Genomic DNA, 22,736 nt, shown 5'->3' on the forward strand with positions numbered 1-22,736 from the left:
CAGCCAACCTCAAACCTTTGGTGTTTATCTTGTCCCAGATTCCGCAGGCACGAGCGGCCAGCAGCCCGTCAGAGCTTACCCTGCTGAGCCCTCCTGGGCAGAGGGGCCGATGCTCTCGCACCTTCCCCACCTTCACCGGGGGCCTCAATGATGCGTGTGCTGGGGGCCGAGATCGCCCTTTGTGAGACGAAACTAATGGAACGGGCAGTGCCCCATGAAAACCACCGAGTTATCTCTGCGTTCCTCCCACGTCTTCCACACTTGCAAGTGCCCCACTGTCACAGGGACCCTGTCCCCTCCCCCCTTCTGCCTTTTAAGTAACCAAAATTAATTAGCCGTCAACTTGCCTCTAAAGTATGAACCCAGTACTCAGAATACCCCCGCTAACCCTCCTAAAGGGCAAGCAGGAATGATTTTCATTAACATTTTTAGCATTTGTCTTTTGGTATTTACCTTGTCATGGTAAGTCACCAACCCTTCCATTTTCCTTCAGGAGACCACACTAGACTGGTGTTGCCAAACTTCCTTCAGGTAAAAGTAGGCTTTTGATGAAAATGACTCCATCTGTCTTTAGTTCTTAGTAGGCTTACGGGGCGTACCTGTTTCTGGCACAATGAGAAAATTTTTTGAGTGGATTAATGAACCATTACAGAGAGAGTCAGACGTTGTACCCATATCGGTAACAAATACCCACGATCGACAGATTAAGCATAAATCTTTGGGAATAAATTGTTTTTCCCCTTTGGTCAATCTTTTATTTCTTCTTTTATTATTTTTTTAAGTTTATTTTTTTATTTGGAGTAGAAAGAAAGTACGGGAGGGGCAAAGAGGGAGGAAGGGAGAGAATCCCAAGCAGATTTCACGCTGTCAGCACAGAGCCTGACTTGGGGCTTGATCTCTCGAACTGTGAGATAGTGACCTGAGCTGAATTTCAGGGTCACCCAGGGGCCCCTTCTCTATTTCTTTGGCTCACGGCTGGGAGTATAGTGATGTGTATAGGGTGACAACAGTAGGTTCTCAGTAAATGTTCCAGAAGTCAGTCAATGAATTTCAAGGTCCTAGTGAATTTTTCTTGCTTCTACATGGGGTGAGGTCAGCTGTCATGCTGTTACAGAGAAATGAAGTCAAGTCAAGAATGGCTTCGTAGGAATACTGAACTAAAACAGAGTATCTAATCGGATCTCCTGAAAGTATACTTTCTTTTTTTTTTTTTTTAAATCATTCTGTGTCTTTCTTTTCTAATTTTTTTTGTTGTTGTTTTTATTTATTTTTGAGAGACTGAATGTGAGTGGGGGAGGAGCAGAGAGAGAGGGAGACACAGAATCGAAAGCAGGCTCCAGGCTCTGAGCTGTCAGCACAGAGCCTGATGTGGGGCTCGAACCCACGAAGTGTGAGATCATGACCTGAGCTGAAGTTGGACTCTTAACCGACTGAGCCACCCAGGCGCCCCTGTGTCTTTCTTCTCTATATGCTGGAAGATTCTTTTACTTGGCATCTTCAAGCATATTTTCCTCTATCATCTACTGAGGAATGCAGGGAGAGCTGGGGAACCAATGGCAATGGTACTTTTCAGAATTTTCTGAATTTGTGTTTATGCGTGTATTATGTGTAATACATATGTGTATATGCATGTATTATATGAAATATATATATGTGTGTGTGTGTATATATATATATGTAATACAAAAGAATACATAACACAAAAGAGTAAACAAGGCAACGAACTGTACTTCCATGAAGCTGTTGCCCAATTCAGAGCCTTTTAAAAGAAGAAAATCTTATAATATTCTGGACCAGATAATTCTAAAGCATCTTAAAGATATTGATAACATTCAAAGTTTAAAAATGATGAAGGGGAAATAAATCATTGAAGGCTTTGATAGAAACCATCAACTGCCTTGGGAAACAAATGAAATGAGTTACCTCATTACCTGCAAAAAAACCAAAAAAACAAAAACAAAAACAAAAAAACACACAACCAAAAAACCAAAACAAACACCATAAACACAGACTCTCCCCACAGAACAGGTTCTATGGTGTTAGATGGATGTTTCCAAGTTAGATGGATGTTTCCAGCCACCCAGTCCTGCTGGCCTGTTCATTTTAGGGCCCCTACATTCCTTGAAAATATTCCCTAAAACAGCCTTCACATGGGATGCACTTTATTCCAGAAAGGTAGATCCTGGAATGAAGTTTTAAGGATAATAAGTTGCAAACTCTACCTTGTCCTTTTGTCTCCCCTCCTGCTGGCATCCTTATAAATGTCTCACTCTGTAACATTTTGGTCTAAGTTGGATAAAACATACCTTCCCAGGGTTCTCTATTTGCTAATAGAAAAAGAGCTGAATTGTCGCCACTGAACTCACTGTGAAGTGCTTTGACTTCAGGTGAGCTCAGAATCAGCTTATCACTGCGGTGCTGTGATTTGGGTCATAATTAAAAGATTTTACTACAGAATGACTGTGCTGTTTGTACATTCCTTTCATGTCCTTGAGGAAGAACACCATCAATCACTTATTTGCCTTTTATATGATTTTTTAAAGGCAGCATAGTGCAAGAGAGAAAACCAAAGCCATAAAAGAGAGACCTCGTTTCAAATCCTGGCTCTGGCAATTAGGAGCTCTGTGAACTTGGGCAAATTCCTCAACATTGTTGAGTCTTAGTTCCTTCAACTACACAAGGGGCCATGACATCAGCCTTGTAGGGTTCCTCTGGGTTAAATGAAATACTACATGTAAAGCATCTGCTATTTTGTAGGCATTCATTTAATGCTGTATATCATCATTTTATCTTCTATTGCTTCCTTCTACATTTCGATTTCCTTCACTATTAACATCCCTCTGTGAAATGATGTGACCCCGCCAGGCCCTAAATCATTCCTTGATGAGAAGTCAGGAGAATTAATGACAGCAGTGAGCTCATTTTCTTTTTCACTGGTGGAATGTTACAAGGATGCCCCATCCATGAAGCATTTTCCATTTTGTCCAAGAAAATCTCTCCATTTTAGCACTTTGCTCGTTTCCCTATTTGAGTCATAAGTAAATATTGTGTTACAATCTGTGGATGGGACGGTTCTTTCCAGCAGATCTGAAGCTTCCGGGTGGAGGCTCAGTTTTGTTTCTCCCATACACAAAACCATCTTGTTTGGAGTCCCCCAGATACTTATTGGCCTGGATAGAGAACGTAGTAAGTTACTCTCACGGATTTGGAAGAGTAAAGACACTTCGTTCTCATCCACCCCCTACTTCACGATCCACTTGGAGAATAAATCCAAAGATACCACCCTCAATATGCAACTGTGAGAAAACCTGGTCCCCATCCTCTGTTCACATCTGGAGGCACCTCAGGAAAATTCCCTGGGTTTGCCTACTTATACACCTCCTTAAGAATGCCAGAGGGGACATGCTTTGCGATTCCTTCCTTCCCACTCTGAGTACTACCTTTAGCACAACCGGAAAAACAGATGACGCCACGGTTCCCTGTCTACTTACAGGTTTTATAAGATTCATATGTGGCCTTTGAGAGGCGGGTGAAGAGAAGCCTACGCCATCACAAACTGCGGTGAAGATATGGAATGATCAGATTATGTTGTTTCAAAGACCTCTGTAAAGAGACCACGAGGTTGGGACAGCATGGCAGCACTCTGTTCATAGAGGAAGGGAACAACGCAGCGCTCGCTTTCGGTAAAAATGGCAAGTCAGGCTCTCTTGCTATGGAGACTCCCCCGCCACCCTCCTTTCAGGTATAGGATCAAACTAAATAAACTTTGAACACTGTGAGAGCTTTGGGTGTGTGTGTGTGTGTGTGTGTGTGTGTGTGTACGTGCTCACTCACACTTTTAACCAACAAGCAAGGGTTACAGTAGCAGGGGTGCCAAGAGAAGGGGCTCTGGGGGCCCAGCCTGGTGTGAGTTGTATGCCTGTCACCTGCGAAGTGGGCGACCTGGGTGACCTTTCAAAGCTGTTCTACAGTTTCCTCATTTGTCGAGTAGGGACAATAGCAGAGCACGCCTCACAGGGATGTTGGGAGGATTGACTGTGTTATTACAGGCACGACATTTCGATAAATGTCCCAGCACGTAGTAGGCAATCAACACGTTTAGCTGAGAAGCAGTAACAACCCCTCCCCCACACCCAAACCTCAATTGACTAGATATGCATCTTCGGGGGCAGGCATTAAAATGCATGAGAGTTTGCTGGTCTTGGAACTCTCCTTCTAGGAGGAAGAAAGATATGTAAGGAAATCATTATGGTGGAGCAGGGTCTGTATTCGCAAAGGAATATGGAGGTAACTCTACAGAAAGGGGAATAACTGCGCTGGGCTTTGAGAGAGAGCAGATGGTGTTTTCTAGGCAGAGAAAGGGGTAGGGGACAAGAGTGGTTCCATGAAGAAGAAATGGCACGAGGGAGGCCCGGATGGACGAAGGGACGTGGTATTCTTCAGTGGCAGCTGTTCTGACGTGGCTTGCGTGGGGCGTCTAGGGCAGTGAAGAAGGAAGGAGCCCGGAAGTTTAGGCTGGGGATAGGTGCGTACATCGTTGACGGGCTTCCATAAAGGCTTCCAAGCCAAGGGATGGCGGGATCACATAATTAAGCCCTCATTTCTTATCGCGTTCATGTTCAACACTCAGGGAGAGATCATAATAACGAAGAATTATAACTAACCCAGACATGGTTAATTTGGAGTTAAATTCCCCCTGTACGACTGATAATTATCCTGTCCCCTTGAGCCGATCGCTTAGAGGCTCTGAAGCTCATTTTCATCAGGGTTGTTGGGAGGTTTGCATGAGATGATATATGTTGGTACTTGGTGAAATTTAAAGGAACAGGGAAACATGCCATACTATCGGTAAGTCTATTTTAAGTCCTTTTGGAACGAAGAAAGCATAAATTCAGTGGAGTGTCATGGCCCCTCCTACCAGCCAGCCAACAGAGGGCTGTATCCTCCAGTGGCTGGTAGGGCCAATGCTAGACAGCCTCCAGCAGAAAGGAAATGGGGCCAGGCCAGGGAAGAAAGCTGAAGGACTCTAAAACTTAATGGTCTTGCTTTCTGGGGAGGTGAGATCTCTAACTTCTACCCCCTCATCTTTATTTAGAGACAACACCTACCACATAGGTGTTATTACCAGGACTGGGGATGATTTACGTACCAGGCAGTGTTGGGACAAGTGCCAAGAGGGCAGTCTTTAGGGTCACATGTGTAGTTTTGACTCCTAGCTTATCATTTCATTTGATTATTGTTTTCTTAAGATTGTTTTTTTTTTATTTTTAAGGAATCTCTAGACCCCATGTGGGGCTCGAACCCACAACCCCAAGATCAAGAGTCGCATGTTCCACCAACTGAGCCAGCCAGGACCCCCCTGGTTTATTTTTTAATATTCTTCGACAGTTTAGCTAATCTAAGTCTCAACTTGCTCATCTGTAAAGTGGAGTAAATAATAATAACCTCTGTTTCGTTAGATCGTTGTCAGGATTAAACACAGTAAATTAAACACAGAAAAATGCGGAGCACAGTGCCTGGTTCATCATGAGCATCCAGTAAATTTGTCATCGAATTTACAAATTTAAAAAAACTGAGATTCAGATTGCTGGTAAATTATGTATTCTCGATCCCTAACTAGTACAGGATGCCCTTGGATCTTAAACTTAAAATATATGCGGCTTCAAAGCTCCTATTTTGTCACCTCTATCACGTTGCCTCCCCTGATATGTCACAGACCCCAACACAAAAGCGCAGCCCTTGTATAAAAATGAGGAATTGAAAGTGAGTAGAGATGATATTTCTAGATTGTCTGTCAAGTTGAGCAAAATGTGTAAAAGTAAACAAGCAATACTAAGACCTGAAGGTGAGTTGCATATTTTAAACTCTTCCTTTTTAATAATCTAAGCTGTTATTATCAGTGGATAAGAAAACACTAATTTAAAGAAAAAAAAAGTATACGATTTTTTTTTTTTTTAATCCTGGTGCATTTTTACCTCTAATGCAATGTACATAGTATAAATAAGTAATGTAATCAAGTTTATCTTCAGAAGAAAAAGTTACTAATCTTACTGGAGAGTTGGAAATAAGTGGCACTCTTATTACATTTATTACAAATCACTCAAATCAAACCACCCCAACCTGAAACCATGAGTCATTTGAATATTTTGAATCCCTTTGCTACTGTTCTTACCCTCCCACTCCCAGCTGCCTTTGGACTTGCAGTGGGGGCGCTGGAGACCCCCAGGGGGCTGGGCTCACCATCCAGGGATCCAGAATGAATTGTACCAATGAGTTCAGTGGTGACAAACGGATGACCCATCCTTCTGGATGACAGAAGGAAACTCACTGGGCTTGTGACACTACACAAATAGCGAAGTGCGTGTAAGAGAGGGGAGAGGAGACAGTCAGACGCCGGGCAGAGAGTGGACAGACAGACATTATAGGGAAGAGGGGAGAGGAAAGGGAGGCAATGGGGGTCCCTGAGGGACCCCTCCACCGGGTCCTGCTGCCGGAGGAGTTTCTGCCGGTCATGACCGGGTGCCTGTACAATGTGGCACGGAGACTCTGCTGAGATACCCACACCCTTTAATCCCTAGATTCTGCACCTCCTTTTCCACACTGGGAATCTAGCATTGCTAAACTAGAGGAATGTGGAGGGGCCCTTTCAGCCCTGTGCCCAAGCACCTTGTCAACACTGCTTCTTCTGAATGTGGCCTAAGCTCTTCCCAAGAAGGGCTCTCTCTCCAGTACATTCAGCATGTGTGTCGGCACTGACCCCCAGAACCAAACTGAAAACACCCTCCTTGCAGTCTACCCTGACACCCCCACATGGCCATCAGCCCTCCTTGGGGAGTCCTCTGAGGTACCCGTTCCCTGTCCTCCTGAGACTCCCCTCTGCTGCCCTCCCTGTGCTCCCTCCACCCTCGGTATGTCTATCACAGCCTTTCCACGTGGCATCATCCCAGTCTGCCTTCCCTCCTCTCTTCCTTCCAGAATGGGGATGCATTTTTCATCTATGCATTCCTGTGCCTGTCTGGGGCTTAGATGCACTCAATGTGCTACAAGTTTTGCTGCATACTTGTGGGTATTAGTCAAGATTCTGCAGAGAATGAAATTATGGAGACCGAGAAGTCCTAAGGTCTACTGTCAGCAAGCTGGAGACTCAGGAGAGGCTGATGTGAAATTCCAGCCCGAGTCCAGGGGCCTGAGACCCAGGCCAGCTGGTGGTGTAGGTTCCAGACCAGGTCTGAGTCCAAAGAGTCCAAAAGCAGAAGACTGATGTCCCAGCATGAACACAGGCAGAGAGAGAGAGAGAGAGAGAGAGAGAGAGAGAGAGAGAGAGGAGTTTTCTCCTAGTCAGTCTTTTCTTTCTGATCAGCCTACATAGGATTGGATGGGGCCCACTGGGGCGGGCACATTGCTTTACTCAAATGCTCCATCAGTAGAAACACTGTCAGAGACACACTCAGAATAATGTTTAACCAAGCACCTGGGCATCTTGTGGTCCAGTCAAGCGGACACACAAAATGAACCATCACGCATGTCCACCATATTCAATTCCCATTGCAGGTTCTGTCTCCTTCAGAAAAACATTGGTTTCACTGCTGCCAGAAATCCCTCCCGGGGTGCTTAGGTGGCTCAGTTTGTTAAGCATCTGACTCTTGGCCTCGGCTCAGGTCATGATCTCATGGTTCGTGAGATTGAGCCCCACGTCCAGCTCCGTGCTGTCAGCACAGAGCCTGCTTGGGATTCTCTCTCTCTCCCTCTCTCTCTCTGCCCCTCCCCTCCTTGCATGCGCTCTATCTCTCTCAAAATGAATAAATAAACTTAAACCAGAAAAAGAAATCCCTTCCTTCTCCAACACATATTATATGTACTATATGATATAAGACCTGATTACAGGTCTCATCCATTGTTCTGTGTCTCATGAGTTCTTTACTGAAATGGCAAGCTCCTTGAGGGTAATTATTATGTGACGTGCTTCAAAATTTTTTTAAATTTTATTTTTAGAGAGTGTGTGTGTGTGTGTGTGTACACAAGCTGGGGAGAGGGGGAGAGAGAGAGAATCTTGAGCAGGTTCCACACTCAGCACAGAGCCTGGCGTGAAGCTCAATCCTGCGGGATCATGAGCTGCGCTGAAATCGGGAGTCGGATGCTCAACTGGCTGAGCCACCTAGGAGCCCCACTGTGACACACTTTGACCACACTCTTCATTGTTCTTGATCTGGAGCTGGAACAGAGGAGGCATTCCAAAAATACTTATTCAATTGTATTATATTAAAATATATATGATGAATGAGTTGTCATACTTTAATGATATTGTGTCTGATTGCTGGTGATGTACCCCAAATCCATTCTCCTCCTTTAAGGAGAAATAGAACTTCTGAAATTTGGGGGTATGGCAGTGTATTCTGGCCTCACATCAGGAACTGTGAAGCGTGCGGTATAAATGATGTGGTCATTACCCCATGGAGCTTACAATTCTAGTAAAACACTCTGCTTGCTCATGGAACCAGAACCACAGAAGAAAGCTGTAGGTGGGTCTTAGATCATTTGGGGTAGACAGGAAGTACGGAGGGAAGTGGAGAAGGGAGGGACCTTTGTAAGCTGTGGGGCTAATGTTTCCCCAGCTGCAGCTAAGGGTGGTCATGTGACTGTGTTCTCGTCACTGAGTTCTAGACAGACTGATGTGTGGAATTTCCAAAGGCGTCTCTTAAAGGGACTCAACTGGATGCTGCGCGGTTTTACTTTCCCCTTCCCTCTCTCCCAGTCGCCAGGATTCCCGACAAGATGCCGGAGCCCCAGCAGCCAGCGTGGGGATGGAAGTTACGTGCTAAGAATGGTAAAGCAGAAAGATAGAAGAGGTCCTGAGTCTTTGTAGTGCTGGCCTACTAGCCCTGGACTGCTCAATTCTGGACGGCTTTCACATGAAAGAATAGAACTTTGTGGTTTTAAACCTCTTTTATTTGGGTTTTCTATTTTATGCAGTTGAACATAATCCTAGCTGAAACAGATACAAATTAATACTTACAAAAGAATTAGAGGCAAGTATCGTGTGAAATAAAGACAAATATTCTTTCCGTTGAAAAAAAAGGTATTTTCACTAATATCCAAGAAACGAGTGAACTATTATCATCAGATATATTGGGTGTTACTAATATAAAATATATCCCATTTATTCATTTCTCCCCTGTCATGACAATCCCTCAGTGTTGTGGGGCTTTACCTTGTCTTTCCATGCAAGGACGATTTTCCTGTAAATTAGAGCAAAAGGAGAAAAGCCTTGTAAATCAGCTCTCTCACTTAACTTGCCCATTGTCCTCTCTCGGCAGGAAACCTACAGGTTGTAGAAGAAAATGGCTGGTGGAAATGCAGCAGGAAGAATAATGTGGTTTTGAAACGAGGTGAGAATAAGTGAAATTAATGTAACAGCAGACCTTCCTTTATTTATTTATTTTTTCCTACTTCACAAACTTAAAACTGGGGAAATCATTGAGAGGAGTCTTTGTTTTAAGTGAGCGCAAGACAAGGACCTATCTTTCTAAGGGTCACATTAAATGAGGTGGAAAGAGAAGCGGACTCGGATGATAAATAAAACATCCCACCTGCTCTGTCTGTCTCACCTGATACAGCACATGAGGCCAACACAAGGAATCGTTCCGTAGTCCTTAGGCTGCAGTACTTTGAGAGAAACGCCCAACTCTTTAAGTCTTTGGTAAGTTTAGAAAGGTGTTCGGAATATGGGCATCAGAATATTGTCTAGCGTTTCTCAAGTTCTGTGATTCCCACCCCCGCCCCCACCCGAGAAGGGCCACCGTTAATGAACCAAATGGAATCTTTTATGGTGAGACAAATTCTGAAGCTTCAACCAGTATGATTCAGAAAGCAAATAGTCCTGTTTTGCAATAAAACAAAATAGCGTGGACCCAAGGTGGACCTTATGGTGAGCACCCAGGATACGGATACAACAGTATGTCAGCAACATGAAGAAATGACCGCAAAAAAATCTGGAGGATTCACTTCCTGGATTCTCCCCTCACGTGGCTGGCTAATCAGTGCTGGCCATTGTCTGGGAGCTCAACTGGACCGGGGGCTGGGAGCTTTGGTTTCTCTCCATGAGGGACTCTCCATGGGCTGCTTTAGAGCATAAGGGCTGGGTTCCAAGAGCTGGTGTGCCAAGAAGGCTCTACATTTACCATACTCTATATTCAAAACATTCCCAAAGACTCACCCAGACTCAAGAGACAGGGGCACAGGCCCCCACCATTCCGTGAGAGAAATGTCAAGGTCACACCGTATGAACAGATAGGATGGGAGACACTGTAGTCGCCATCTTGGGAAAATAACAGACTGCCATAATTGGAAAAGCAAGTTCACAGTAAGTAAAGCAGGGGTTTTTCAGTCACTTAATCAGCTTGAAAGCTCATTTACCATGTATTAGCTCTTACAACATCTGGGAAGAGCCCAGAAGGAGATGAAATCCCACACCCACCGCCCATTAGCATCCTGAGCTATCCAGGAGTCACCGGATTCACAAAACTATGAAATTTGAAGAGTCACAGACTAATTTCCAGACATGACCACTTTCAGCGCCCCAGAGTCATTGTGCTTTTACAAAGCGTGAGGTGGTTTTGAGGGAAACTGTTCCCTTCTGTATGCTACCCACTGAGAAGAGGGATAGTTCCAAACCCAGGTTTCCATGGCAGTGGGCTTCTGTCTCACCGCTTCCTGTCATGGCTACCCTAGGGCCTGGGGAGGCAGGCAATGATGCTGGGACAGCCCCCGTCTCTCCTGCTGCCAGGGAGACGTGTGTTATTACTATAGTCAAGAACAGTAACCCCAGTTCTCTAGCCTGTGGATACAAACGGGGCCACATTAACAGTAATAAATCACAATTGCATTGGCTAATACGCTCTCCTGGCAGCTAATCTCGGTGAGCATTTGGAGAGTACACGGGGGCTGTGTCAGGTGTGTTTACCTGTCTCCAGGCTCTTGGGGTTGATGTTTCCTGCCCGCAAAGTCACTCAAAGGTGGGCATCTCCTTCCTCTCTGTTACTGCTGCCAGTGTTACCTGCCATGTGTATTATGGGCCACAGCAGAACCGGGGTCCCAGCAGTCCTCGCAGAGCTAAGCAGGCTGTTTAGGGTGCAGAGAGAGACGGCGTCCTGCCCTACACCCAGCCCTCCCCAGCACCCCCCCCCCCGGCTCTGAGCCTCACTCTGTTATCTAGGTACTAGAGGAACATTGCTTGGGCACTTGCACCTCGTAGAGCCCCTTATGACAAGACTGTCCCCAACCTCTGTAAACCAGCTCTCTCCACAGGGCTCAGATGAGATTCCAGGAAAGCCAACTTCTCAAAAATAGATGCCAGTAGGCTGCCTGACCCACCAGGTCACTGGACCTTTCCAGACATGCCTGATTCCCAGCTGAGAACACAAATTAGGCTCAAACCTGAATCCCTGCTACATCACTCAATGTACACAGCACACCGCAGTGCTTTCTCCTGAACTGACTCTGTGAGGTGGATGGGGGGGGGGGTGCAGATATTGTTATGGTTCCCATTTTTCATAGGAAGAAATTAATTCTTAGTGGGGATAAGCAAGGAGCCTGAAGCGAAATAATAATTAAGATTCGGATTGAACATCTGAATGGAGGTCTTTGAACAGCAAATCTGGAACTCTCCTTGGAGTCACTTCTTAACGGCAGGTCACTAAGCTTGGCCCGGATGCTCTAGGCAGTTAGATGCGTTTTCCTGTCTGTGCTCACAGCACGTTGGTCCGTTGTCACATTTATCGCATTTTATGGCACTGCTTTAAATGTCATTCTTCCCCACTAAATGCCTCTCACGCCAGCAGAGTGCCTGGCACAGAGAAGGCACTTGATAAACATTTATTGGTGGAATGAATATGACTCCCTTAATGTTTCTCAAGTGGAGGTGCACCCTCCCACCCCAGAGAGTGTTTGGAAGTAGGGGGGTATTTGTGGTTGTCACAATACTGGGTGGTGATGCTCCTGGCCTTTAGTGAGCAGAGCCAGGAATATGGAATGTCTTACAATCTGTCAGAAAGTTCTGGAAGGGCTCTACCCCACATGCCAATCTCTCCTCCGTTGAGAGTAATTGCAAGGTAGCTGAGATGCAAAGAAGTTCCTTTTTCTTTTAATTTTTAATGTTTATTTTTGAGAGAGATAAAGAGAGAGAGAGAGAGAGAGAGAGAGAGAGCGAGAGCACAAGTGGGGGAAGGGCAGAGAGAGAGGGAGACACAGAATCCAAAGCAGAACAGAGCCCGACAAGGGGCTCGAACTCATGAACCGTGAGATCATGACCAGAGCCCAAGTCAGACGCTTAACCTACTGAGCCCCCCAGGCGCCCCATGGAAGCTTCGAGCTTAGCCTAGGAACACCTTGGTTACCTGTGACCCTGCTATTCGAGCTTTGGAGCTGAAATGGGGGCTATGCTATATATCCAGCTCATGCTATGATTTAATGAGATGATATATGCAAAGTGCCTAAAGAGTCCTGGGCCGGAAGCAGGCAGACAAGTGGTTTGGCTCCTATCCAGCCGTCTTTGGGTAACAAGAATTCTTACTTGTCAATGGATCAGTCTGGTCTGTGGTGTAACTCAACAGAAAGGGATTTTGCACACAGGCGTGTCCCAAATCTGCCCTTGTGAAATGCAGAAAGTATTATGGGAGGCACAGTGCCGGATTGTGATGGGGACCCAGCAACATGAATATGTAAAGTTTCAAAAGATCAGTGCCTGGCACTCCACGGTCTCTCGATAAACAGTTCACACAATGAAAGGACAGCAGAGATCCAAGAAAAGCAGCATTCTCGCTGAGGCATTAAGGCAGCTGATCAAATGATACTCTCTCTTCTCAACAAAATCAAGCGAGATTTCTTCAGCAAATTTCCCCTCATACTCTAGTTGCTGCAAATTAAACAGATTTCCCGGAGAGGACACACTTCTGGCCTCACTCTGCGTTCCCACTGCTGCTGGGTAAGGGACGCTCGGGGCAAAAACATATATGATTCACCTGCTTTCCTCAGTCCCTTCGTACCCTTCCAATTCCCACTGGCGAGTGTGCTTGCTTTCCACCTGTTTCTTATTAGCGAACATATGCCAGAGCAACATTAAAAAAAAAAAGTTGATAAAAATAGAAACGTCATAATCCTCACCTATCCCGACTCTTTAAAAATTGCCTGCCAGTGCCTTTCTGTAAGCATGTTTTTGTAGAGGTGCTATCATGATGCACATAGTATTTTGATATTTTGATTTCTACCGCATCCAGTTTGTATTGTATATTTTCCACATTTATATGTAGGCTGCGCAATTACGATGCCTGATGGCAGCAAAGTTTCTCATTGCTCTCATACGCCGCCCCATCTTGTGGGATACGGGGGCTGTCCTCGCAAGGTAGTGCTGCAGTAAACACTTTCCTATTTAGTCGTGCTAAGATGTTTCACAAAATTAATTCCTAGTACTTTAGATACAGAATCAAAAACAGTGTGAACATTATAATTCTTGCTCTGCATTTTCTTATTACTTTCCATAAAGGCTGTACCAATTTACAACGCCTTTAGAAGTATTTAAGGATCTAATTTTGCTACAGCCTTGGACTGGATCATTTTTTTTAAAGTTTACTTATTTATTTTGAGAGAGAGAGAGAGGGAGAGAGAAAGCACAAGCCGGGGATGGGCAGAGAGGGAGAGAGGGAGAATCCCAAGCAGGCTCTACACTGTCGGTGCACAGCACGACTTGGGGCTCGATCTCATGAACCGTGAGATCTTAACCTAAGCCGAAACCAAGAGTTGGTTGCTGAACCGACTGAGCCACCCAGGTGCCCCTCATTTTTTTAAATTTAGCAGGTGTAAAATGATAGAAATGAAAGTTAATTTGTGTTTATTTATTATCCAGCACGATTATTTTCCATATATTTTTTTTCTTTCTGTTTTATTTTTTTGTGCATATTCACATAATCAATCTTCTCCCCAAGCACAGCCAAGTGAAAAAACGAGCATGAGATTAGTTGCGGGAACTCTAACAGCATAGGTTTCTAATGTAACTTCTTTCTGTCCAGCATACTTCTCTCTAAAGAGGGTTATCTGATCTTACCTTCATCTAGCTCTAAATTTAAATTTTTTAATGTTTATTTATTTTTGAGAGAGAGAGACAGAGCGTGAGCAGGAAAGGGACAGAGAAAGAGGTAACACAGAATCCAAAGCAGGCTCCAGGCTCCAAGCTGTCAGCACAGAGCCCAACGTGGGGCTTGAACCCAGGAACCATGAGATTATGACCTGAGCCGAAGTGGGATGCATAACCAACTGATCCACCCTGGTGCCCCTGTCTAGCTCTAAATTTAAATGGTTCTAAGTACTCCCCGTGAAGCATATGAAACTCTACGATGTATAGCATCATACAGTATTAGATCTGTAATTAGCACAGGTAAATATCTGGAATTTAACATGGGGGTGTCTAGAAATCCCAATGGATTCTAGGGATCTCCATGATTTCTGAGCAACAGGTGAGGATAAATAGGGAAAATTCTTCATTCATTCATTTACTCATTTCTTCAATGGATATTTAGAGAGGGCCTAGAATATACCGGACTCCATAATAGATGCTTGGCCTATAAAAATGAAGAAGATACAGTCCTCAGGGTCCTATAGTCAAGTGGAAGAGAGAGATGAGCAAAGTAACTATATGGTAAAGGCTGCAGTGGGCAGAATGGTAAGAGGGCTCATATTTATTTATTTATTTTTAAGTATGCTCTAGGCCCAGTGTGGGGCTTGAACTCATGACCATGAGTTTAAGAGTCATGTGCTCCACCAACCGAGCTGGCCAGGCGCCCCATGGAGTGCATATTTTGGAAAGCTTCGGAGAGGAGGACACATGTGAGCCCAGACTTGAAAGATGAGTAAGATTTTGCCAACAGGAGAATGGAGGAGTAGAGGCAGAGAGGAAATGCTAGGCATGGACGGAACAGCATGCAACGGGCATGGAACTCAGAAACAACAGCTTAACAATGGTGAGAAGTTAAGCTTCTGGAACGGACGGTGTGTTGGGCAGAAACAGAGATGGACAGATAAACTGGGGTTGGACTTTATGCCAAGCCAAGGAGGCTGTTCTTTACCTTCTGGGAAGCTTGGGTCCAGAAGGGAGTCAGGGGAAGTTTACAAACAAGGGGGGTGACCTAACCGGAGTTATTATTTTTTTTCCTTTTCTTTCTTTTTTTTTTTAACTGTTTATTTATTATTTTTGAGAGAGAGAGCAAGCAAGCACACTTGCTTGCAAGTGAGGGAAGGGCAGGGAGAGAGGCACAGAGGATCTCAAGTGGGTTCCCTGCTGACAGCAGAGAGTCTGACATGGGGCTCGAACTCGAACCATGAGATCGTGACCTGAGCCAAAGTCTGACACTTAACGGACTGAACCACCCAGGCGCCCCAGCTGGAGTTACTCTTTGAAAAAAATGTTTTAAGATTCTTTCTACAAAGTTCCCACGTACTATTACTCAGCTCAAAGCTAGAGCCGACAGTGTGAACTTGGGGGTTCTGTGTTTGAGGCCTTAACCATTTTGCATTTGCTCCATTGTCGAGCTCTCCCTCTATTTGCCTCTGACTATCTGGTGTCTGAAAAGGTGGGAAACCTAGCAGATACTTATTTTGAAACAGTGTGTTAGATTCATTTTCAAATAATATGCACGGAGTTTCCCTCCAAACTCCCATCTTTTCAGGGACGTCGCGGATCTTGTCGCGGAGGGAAAGAAGACATATTGGAACCGTGGACGTCTCCTATGGCTTCTGCTCAGACACAGCACACATGGCTCCCACTCATATTTTATCAGTCAAGGCAAGTCACACGTATGCATTCCAAGTTCACTATGCTTCCTCCTGAGGGAAGGTACTGGAAGTCACATGGACAAGCAGCCTGAACAGAGAGAGACTGTGTGTTTATGTAACACGTACAACGGTGTCTGTATCTAGATAGAGAGCTCAGTGATGAAGAAAGGTCTTAACTAGGTTTGGAGCACTGAAATCAGGGTGAGCCGTTGTCCACTTCCTCTTGGCTCCGTTCCCTCAACTTGCCAGCCCTGCTCTGTATTTCAGGGTTCTGATCCTTGCAAAATATGTTTCTGAGGCTTCCTTGAGTTTGTGTAGGTTTGTTCAAGGGTAGGCTCTGGCAGGAGACTGGAGGATGTGAGGAGGGGAGAAGCTAGGATATTTGCCTCCACCTGTCTCTGGGCTTCCGGTAGCATCTTTGGGCACGGCTGTGCCCTGTAGCTCCAGCAACCTCCCCAGTGGTCCTAGCTGCCTGTGAGTGGCGTCCACCTGCCAGCTCCCCTCCTTGTCCAGCCCCAGGGATAAGAGTGGTTTCTTACAGTCCCTAATTTCTAGTTGCCTCATCTGTTTGCTCCTTTGACTCTTTAAATGCCTTTGTAAACAGTTCCTTATATTAAATCCCCTCCACCGAATGACCTGGTGTGGGTTCTGTTTGCCTGATCGAACCCTGCATAATTCAGACTCCATTCTGTTCTACAAATTAGTTACCCTTCTCAGACCAGTCTAGTGGCTGGAAGCTTAAGTCATCTTTACTCCCAAGGTAAATTTAATAGAGTTGGCTGTGGATACTTTAGAAAATGTGGTTAAGCTCTTTTAAACCTCATATCCCAAGACTAGGCCCCTAGCTTTTTGTTCTAGGCCCAACAGATATAGCAGTGTGGCACAAATGGATATTTTAAATATTTACCAAATAAATATTTAAAAATATTTACAAGTTCTCATCTCCTTGAAAAACATAGCAGAGCAGAAACAAGGCAGGTAGGATTTATGTGAGAGCAAACAAACAAATGATTGGCCCAGGTTTTATCCCTCCAAAAAGAAGATAAACTTTGCATGTGTGTGTGTGTGTGTGTGTGTGTGTGTGTATGATTAAGGTATATATCTTCATGTAGATATTGGCATTTACCCTGCAAATATATATACGTGCATACATATGGCATATATACATTCATATATATATGATACAACTATTTTTAAAATTTTTTAATGTTTATTTATTTTTGAGAGACAGAGAGAGACAGAGCACAAGCAGGGGAGGGGCAGAGAGAGAGAGAGAGAGACACAGAATCCGAAGCAGGCTCCAGGCTCCGAGCAGTGAGCACAGAGCCCAGCACGGGGCTTGAACTCACGAACCACGAGATCGTGCCCTGAGCCGGTCAGATGCTCAACCGACTGAGCCACCCAGGCTCCCCATAATGCAACAATTTTTGAAGGACTATGGTTATGAGGAGCCTTTAAGGAGTTTATTTAAAGATACTTAGAATGTAATGATCACAGCCAAAGAGGATTCATTTAAAAGCTCTCATGTTTTGTATCGAATTTCTATTGATGTCTTTGATACAGTAATGCAAACGAATTTCAAATTTGGAAGGGAGGAGACAGAGACACTGAAGAAAAAAGATTTGATGGCATCCAGACAGATTTTTTTCACCAATATGTGGTGAGTAAATGGACAAATGAGAACCCTGGAGACGTGATGCTTCCCCTGAATTAACAAGGGGACTTGGCTTCAAGATCTACAAGGGAGAGGATCACACAGAGTTGGTTTCTAGGGAACACTTTGCTCATCCTGCCTCGGTCTGCTCCCGGTCTAAAACACCAGCCGGCTCGGCTGCTACTGGGGCGGGGGGGTGGGCACTGGTGGTGGGAGCGTTGCTCAGTGTTTTGCAATGGTCCAAAGGGCCCCCGAGGAGCTTCTTTCTGGGGACTGTCATCACCGGGCAGGCCAGGGCACCCCACACAGGAGCTGGCAGTCATTAGGGTTTTCTGAGTCCAAATGATGACAGGTTCTCTGATGGAGATTCACTAAGGAGAAGTGTGGTGGCACTGAATCCATGATGTGTCTTTGTGTGGCCTTCAGAGAGAGACTGACCTGAATTTGGATCCCGGCTCAGCCACTTACTGGCTACATGAACTCGACTATGTTATGCAGTGTTTTGAACCACTATGTCTGCCCTCATAAAAATGGGCAGGAATATATATATATATACACACACACACACACGTACACATACATGTGTATATGTACATATATGTGTATATACATACGCACACATACATACATATATGCATATGCATATACACATATATGTATGTATGACACATACATATATGTGTGTGTATACATATACGTGTGTGTGTATATATATGGCTCATAAAAAGCACTCAGTGATGTGCCATTTTTATTGATAATAATAGCTATTATCCATATTGTCATATTTGTAAGATGCTCACAGCCACTTTATAATGCATCCATGTATTATGCCCCCGATTTTCTAGGATGCTACAGGGACACTTCAAATACTATGCAGACTAAGAATCTGAAACCCAAAGAAGATAGGCAAAGTCGACAGGAGTAAGTCCAGAACCATTACCTGTCCTTTGATCCTCATTCCATGGTCCTTTCTACTTAACCAGGAAGGTCAACACACATTCCTCACCCACCCCTTTTACAGCGACTTTCCCCACAATGGTGGCAGCAGTCATCGAGAAGGGTCACATGGATGACAGATCTCTTTCCTTTCTTTCATTTACTCCCTGCCTCTTTCCATCTCTTGCTTTCACACCAGAGGCTTAATTCTTTTCTCTCCCGAATCTTATTCTCCTCCCACCTTCCTTCGAGTGCTCTGGCATTCTGTGCCCACTGGTTAGTTTATTTTTTAGTTCACTCAACAAACATTGATGACCTCTTCCGAGGTGTCAGATTCTGGAGAACAAATGTTTTTGATAAGCCCCAGGGGCTCACAACCTCTGCAGGGGACAAATCTGCAAACAGGAATTATAGTGCCCGTGCTCACGAGGGGGAACAGAAGACCACGGAACCCTCCGAATCTCCCGCCCGCAGCGGGCAGGATAGCTGGCTGGCTCTGGTGTCGTATGCCCGGGACATGAATCTCCGCTCCCTCTGTCAGTGCCCTTGGGGGCCCTGTAAAGACTCAAAAGCAGAATTATATATTCCTCCTTTGTAAAATAGGAGCCCTAGTAGTACCTGCTGCAGAGGGGATGTGGGACTTCACTGAGAAAACTTTTAAAAATTAAATACTTAAAAATGCCCCCAAGTTGTTATCTCCCTTTAAATAACAGAGCTGGTCAGGATAAGAGCAGGAATCCATCTGAGAGCACGTGGCATCCGATCAAAGTGATTTCCTATGTCCTTAAGAGGGAGAGTAAACAGAGATTACTCATTACTGAATAACTGGGATTGAGATCCTTGACGAAACAGCATCCGAATCCCTCCTCTTTCTGCAGCCAAAGAGAAGTCTCGTGGTGCTGGCTCCAAACCCGGATGGTTACCACCATCAGGAGAGACTGGAGAGCTGCCCCTGAGGGAGATTGCTGATCGACTTTCTACGGAGGGTGGCCTGCCGGAGCGGATGGGCAAAGCCCGTGCAAATCCTGCATTTTGCAACCTGTGTGGTCCAGCCGTGGGCTGAACAAAGGGCGGCGAATGTGGTGTGAGAGCTTTGAACAGAGCTGGGACGACTGCATGCTTCTGTGTGCGGGGAGAATGGTTTGCTCGGTGCATACCCGATTCCTTTCCAGCATCAGTTCCTCCTAAGGAGCATGGGTCTGAAGCCAGGAGCAGATCTCCCCATGTGCTGGCTCTGTTTCCTGCACGTGGAACTAATCACTTTCCATTCAGCTCCCAGCTAATGGAGAAGTTTCCTGAAGCAAACGCACAACGCACGTTGGGAAAAACCAGAGCCCCCCCCCTCCAAAAGCAAACAAACAAACAAACAAACAAACAAAAAAACCAAATATGGTAGCCAGAACAAAACACAGATGTCCTCTGCCCTGCCCTAGGGTTCGGAAAAGTGAACTTCCTGGAAAAGGGACACTGAATTAATTCTTCAACAGGCAGCACACTTGTGGGTTTTAGTTAAGGGGAATCTAAGCTATGTTAATCTGTGTGTCTTACGGTCCTTTGTGTGGGCGTGTATGTGTGTGCACGCTTCTGTGTGCTTACATGCCCTCCTGGGTGTGTGTGCTCGTGTGCTCACACATGTGAGGTGTGCCTGTGTGTGTGTGTGCTCACGGGGATGGTTTTAAGGGGACTGCTGCAGCTCAAACAGGGTGGGAACTCATTTTCATTTGGAATCAAATGCATTCAGAGCTGGATAAAATGAAAAACTTTATTCAGCATTTTCTGCAAGAAGCCATCCAAGGTCCCCTTTCTCCGAATCTAGGACCACAAATGCCACTGAGGTCACACAGGCTGTGCACATGCACACACATATGTAATTTTTAATATCCCCCACATGACCAGAATGGATTTGTGCTATTCAGTGGGAAGCCACAACATTTATTACATCTCTCTCTCTCAAATAAACCTCAAAGCGAGCATTTCATCTTTCCTCATGTAATCATCATAAGGTAGAAAATGAAATTTCCCAAACCTAAAAGCATGTTGCTAAGAGCTCCTGGGCACTGGTCACTTCTTACTTTGATGTGTTCATGGAGGGGGGGGGGTGGGGGAATGACAAAATAAAAAAAGAGAGAGAGGAAAGAAAAGAGAAGGAAGGATGCATTGCACCTTCCTTGAGATTTTCAGAAAGCTTTTTTTTTTTTAACTCTTTATGTAGTGACAAGGTGGGGCTGATTACAACAAGACAAGGAAAGTCTTGGTGCCAGACCACTTCAGAAATGAAGCATTCCAGAAAGGCATGTAAGAACTCCTGTCAGGAACAGGAATGATTTCGCGGCCCCGCTTGCATATTAATGAACTACACGTAACCTCAGTTTAGTGGTGCAGATGCACCATTTCAGGAGCCGTGCCAGAATTCGGCGATAAATGCCAGCTCCAGGGGAAATACATTTCATGATGGAATTAGATCAGCCATCTGAGACGTCCGCAGAAATCGCCCGCCTCCCCCCACCTTGGCATGCAAGGGGGTTTCTGGGGAGCAGGGCACTTGGTGGCATGGTGAATGTGGGGCGCACGAGGCTGGTCATCCGAACCTGCTTCCAACTCTTCTAACACCGTGCATTTCCTCAAGCCACAAATGCCCCCACCTGAAAGGTCGAGCTCAGGTGAACTGATTGTTTTTGCTGCCTATTTTTCTGGTGTGGTTTAAAAAACAAAAACGGTTGAAACATATACTCCTTCTTGCTTTAGAAGCAAACCATCTCTTTATGCCTCCTCCCCGCGCCTCTGCGACTGCCTGCCAGGTGTTTCTCCTTCTCAACGTCTTGCAGCCTGTGGTTGTGTTTTCAGGCAGAAGACCAGCTTTCCCCGATTCCCTTCCCTTCCAGGGCTCCTCCAGCATTTGCCTGTTTCTCGCCCCTTGCTCTCCTCATTCCCCTTTGCCCCGTACGCACAGTGCCACTGTCGCGGTCGTCTGTGCTCCCCATCTGTTTCTGAAATTCCTATGATACAGAAATCACATGACAGTTTGAGGTGCAGCCGTTTCAATATTGCTAGGTTTCGCTTGGCAGGATTTGGAAGTGATGGCTGTGGGGTTCTGCCTTACAAAGCTGACCAGCTAGCTCCACATGGTGCGATTGGTAGTGAGCCCTCCAGAAAGACCTTCAAAAGTGGCTGCCGACCGCATCTGATGTTTTTGTGAGGTTGAAAATGGAGAATAAAGCTTACACCGTCCGCTGAGACGCAGGCCAGACTGCGGCCAGGAGGGAGAGAAAAGATGGACAGAGCAATGCTCTCTGCTGTCACGTGAGAACACAGCACGCACCGGATTTGACTCGCTTGCTCGCCGTCAGCTACGGCCGCAAGAATGCTGCACAGCAAAGCTCTCAGATCCAGCGGCTTAACGCGACGACGGCTCATTCTTGCTCACAGGCCCAGGTCCAGCAGGGCGCTGACGGACATAGGCTGGGTGCCCTCGCTGGGCTCGCAGATTAAGCCCAGGTCTGCTCCCCACGTCTGTCGTCCTCTTGCGTCGGCGGGCTGCCTGGTTTCTGTCTGTATGGTGATGGCATGAGCAGAAGAGGGTAGATCCAACTGCGCTTCCGTCATTGAGGCTAACATTCCACTGGCCCACCCAAGTCATGTGACCACACTCAGCGTCGAGGGGCAGGGAAGGGTGAGCCTCCTGCTTAAGTCCAAGTTTAACCCGGGGAGGGGTGGGGGAGACAGCGAAGGGAATAAGGAAATAATATTCTGAAATCTTTCATACTTGCTGTGGGTGCCCTCCCTAGCACCCATTCCTTCTTTTGGTCGTTTGATTTTCATCCGGTACCTAAGTCCTCAGCAGTTAAACCTGCTGGAGAAAAGGATGCTCCCTCCCCACCAGCAGGTTCTAGAGACTGGGTATGCTGATCAGGCTTCTGTTACCCGCAGAATCCTGTCCCCTGGCCATAGGTACCGGTTTACAAATAAACATGGGATCCAATTTGGACCACTGAGAATGAAAGAGGCAGTTGCTCTGAACTCCTGGAAGATGAGATTTCTTCTTATGCTGCAAGAACTGCTAGGAGATACACATAAAGCAGCGTGCTATGGACCCGTGCCTTTTGCAACTGTTCAAGTGTGACAGGGAAGCCGGCACCCAGAGGACATATGTTAGAGAACTACCCCCTGATCAAGCCTAACCTGAAGCTCACACTATTTCAGAAATCTCTAGTTAACTCAGCTATTACATTACCTTCTTCTTTTTTTAATGTTTATTTATTTTTGAGAGAGAGAGAGAGAGAGAGAGAGCATGAGTGGGGGAGGAGCAGAGAGAGAGGGAGACACAGAA

Source organism: Lynx rufus, unplaced genomic scaffold, assembly GCF_022079265.1.
Source record: "Lynx rufus isolate CCGP_SWC_20201006 ecotype Redwood Valley unplaced genomic scaffold, mLynRuf1.p SCAF_10, whole genome shotgun sequence".
NCBI lineage: Eukaryota > Metazoa > Chordata > Mammalia > Carnivora > Felidae > Lynx > Lynx rufus.